The following is a 4003-nucleotide window of genomic DNA, read 5'->3' on the forward strand; positions in this document are numbered from 1 at the left end:
CAGGTGCGACAGTGAGGCAACTCTCCAAAACGAGCTTCATTTTGAACCCCCTCGTTTGCGGTCCCTGGTTCTACATCATGCTGAATGAAATGCCCTCACAGCTCACAGATACCCTTCATTGAAGATGCAGCCAGAAAACTCAAAGAATCTACCAAAATAGAACGTGGTGTACTCAGTGCTCTGCGTAAAGGATAACAAGCTGGGGTGCACGCAGGCTTCCAAGAAAACAAGAGATTTTAATTGCCACGAAAAAAAATCAACACTGCCAACAATTGATATCGTAACTAAAAGCAGTGTGTTCCACTTTGAAAGGCCTAAATATAACTGATCTCCAAGTGTATGCTAACCATCTTGTGGCACTGCAGATGACTGTAACTTCTACGCCAGTTAAAATAAATTTCACTTCATTTTTATTGTTGACAGACTACCAGCACAGCAGCACAATGTTGTCTTCCCTCTTCTACTTGAACAAGGCCATCCTTGAAAATCACACGTAGCTCCTTAGTACATTATAAAATTCTTCCTTGAAGGCAGTATCCCCTCCAGCCTCTCTAGATTCCTTGTGTACACTTTGTGTTTGGTAGATCCTTGATATTTATTTGAAGCTGGGAGGAGGCATGAAACTTTCTCTTCAGCTACTTCCATTTTATTAGAACCGATTTTTATGTATCAATAATGTGACAGCCTAGAGTAGTGCATACCACCGGGTTGGGGACAAATCTCACTCATCTTCACAAATGGCAAAAATGAGGATACTACAGTTTTTCACAAAACCATTTATTCAGAGATGGCTCTTTTTACATCTTTGATGTCAAAAATGACCTTTGTTCTATGAAATGATGGTAAATTGTAGAGGGGTTTTTTAAATGACTATGACAAGGAAAAAATGTTGTCAAACATCTGTTGGTTCCCCAAATCACAGAAACACAAACCACTTCAATCCTAACTAACAGTATCCACCTGTACTATCACCAAGCCAGAAGGGGTCAAGCACCCCAGAATAATGTCAGACAAGACTAGAGGAGGTGAGCTAAAGGAGTTCTGGAGAGGATCATCAATTCACTAGATTAATCTTGAAATATCATTAATTATATTTCTTAAAATATAGATTACAATCCTCTGCCTGGTTTTCAAGTTCTTTCATAATCGGCCTCTCTGATACATGGTAGTTAACAAACCTGCAGCTATTCATTTCTCATGCCTTCCGAAGTCTTATCTTTGTGTCACGTCCAAGTTCTAGTATTCTCTGCATCTGTGCTTTTACTATATAAGAAATGCACATCCCATCACCCCAGTCCATACTTCCTCTTTTCAGCCTTCCCCAATTACTCTTACATCAAACATTTCTTCTCCAAATTTGTTTAATCAACATAAGCTATACTGTCAGCAATCATAATCATATGTTGCGTAGGGTTATTCTTATTTCCCAACGACACTGAATTTGGGCAAATAGTATGTTAGCAAGTACTCAATAAATAAAAGCTTTGGACCAGGGACTAAGAGCTTTTGGGGTGCTATTTTTAATCCTGTTATCAAACCTGTATGGTATTCGCTTCTTTTTAGATTCAGAGACCCCAAACATTATTGCTTCAAATTGCTTAAGACAGCTTAAGGTGTACTCTGGTATGCCCTACAAAGCTACAATTTCAGCTCTCCTGTGCAACCCTGGACAAGTTACCTATAATACTCTTTAAGCCTGTTTCCTCATCTGAAGGGAAAAAAAAGAAAGGTAATATAGTCATAGAGCCATACTAAGGGTACCACAAAATATGGTATGTGCACCGTTTAGCTAAGAGTGCGCAATACAGCAGAGCTGGGGTTTTTACCTACATCTGATCCCAAAGGCTATATTATTGCTAATATTCCATAATGCCTCCATGCAGTCTTTTCTATCCCATTCCCATTTACACACAAAAGCAGAATGCTGAGGACAATCGTGGGTGCCCAGGGATTACATGGAACATACTTATGTCATAAGCATTGTTGTTGACACACAATAAAATATCTTCATAAATTTCATGCATTTTTGAATTAAGAAAACATTTGAATGATCCAAACCAGCATAAGCATACTCATGAAGGTAAGAAAGGCACATATTCACCAACTGATCGACAAGGAGATAGAAAACTAATAAGAGGGGAACAAGGAAAAACTTTCCCCAAGCATCTACTATATTTGGTAGAATGCTAGGGGGCTTGCCAAATGCTTCTTTTTGTTGTTTTATAACTGTGTATTTTCTCAGCATGACTTTACACTGAAAATATACAATTGAAAGAGCTGTGACAATCTCGTGAAGCACAGTTCTGGGCACTGGACCCAGGATGCCTTTAAAGAAATGGAACACAGCTCAGAGTCAAATGCGGAACAAAAAAAAGTTTCACTTCTGTTTACTACTAGTCAAGCAACCAAGTGAAGGAATAAGCATTTTTTAATCTGTGTTATATAAAATGCTAGCTTCTTCTCGGGATACACTACAGACTATGTATTAGATAAAATTTTCTGACAAACTTCCTATAATATTTTTATTAATTTACACTGAGAGAATATAGCACCTTTCATCCAAAGAACTGAAGGTGCTTTACAAACATTAGCATTTGAAAAACAAGTACATTTAAAAATCTGGATTCTTGCTGTTAAATCTCTTCAACTCCAGGTACACAATTTTCTGGAGGCTGAGGAAAAGCAATTCTATTTCTCACAATGAAAGAGGCTCAGAAAGAGTTTAGATTTGCTTTCACAATATAGGCATTTTCCAAAACCTGGTGCTGGGCTTACAAAGCAAAAACACACAAATCTTAATGAACAATATTTCAAAAGCAAAACCCAGGGTTTAAGACGTCAAAATCTTCCACCAGTTCTAGACATCCAGACAGAGCAGGAGCTGATGTAGGTCACATATTAGATTTGCTCTTGATCCAGGCTTTTTAGGATCACACCCAAATGAACACATTTCAAGTCGTGAGACTTTTCAGGAAAAAAGCATTACTCTCTAAAAAGCTAGCCAAGAGCATATCAGGCAAATAAGGAAAGGGAGTGATTGGCAATTAAAAGTAGACAGTTCTCACTAGAGCCTGGGGCACTTTATTAGAAACCAAGTATATCATACGCCAATAAAAATAGTTATTATCCCTATTAATACAACATAAGGGGTTTACATTCAGCCTCGATACAGGGAGTAACAGCTCCTCCTGCCTACAAACCTAGGACTTCCACGTATCTTCCACCACATGATTATTCTATTTAGTACATAGCCCTTATTTAGTAGAGGAATCCAAATATTCCTTTTAGGCTTACAAAGTCCAATACATTCACTCTCTCTTCCCTTTACATTCCCTCTAACAGTAAAAACTGTTTATTTCCCCCATGCAAAAAGCCGTTATTCAATTTAAGAGAAAAAAATCAGGCAGAACAGAGATGGCAGTTAAGGAATGGACAGAGTATTATTGGCACATGCCCAACTAGTGACAAACAGATGCAGTACACCATGACTTAAAAATAAAAGTCACATTACTAAAACATAACTAAACATAAAAGTCACATAACTAAAACAACTACATCAATCTACGCTAGGAAGTATCAAATGGGAAGGGAGAGATGGGGGTTACCGGTTTTATTGGGTAACTTAAAAGCAGGGGAGAGCAAGCACTTAAATACAATTTATGGTAACAGAAAAAAATACTGCAGAGAGCTAGCTGTTCAAACACCACACCAAGTTGTCTGCATCATTAATTTCCAGTGTTTCACAATTAGTAAAATACATAGCTACATATACCTGTACGATTAATACCTTTCCCCCTGAATTACAATGGGGTCAGGGCAGTGACACAAAGCTACTGACCCAACAGTTCAAGTGTGTGCAGCAAATGTCTTAGCCACTTCTTTCATATAGCCATACATTTAAAAACTTCACAAGTAGCGGGGTGGTTGGGAAAAAGAAATCAAAACAGTATTGTGCTCATTTAATCAAAGAAAACCCTGATGAAAAATTATGTGCCAAGAAGCA

Source organism: Rhinolophus sinicus, linkage group LG04 (assembly GCF_036562045.2).
Source record: "Rhinolophus sinicus isolate RSC01 linkage group LG04, ASM3656204v1, whole genome shotgun sequence".
Taxonomy (NCBI): domain Eukaryota; kingdom Metazoa; phylum Chordata; class Mammalia; order Chiroptera; family Rhinolophidae; genus Rhinolophus; species Rhinolophus sinicus.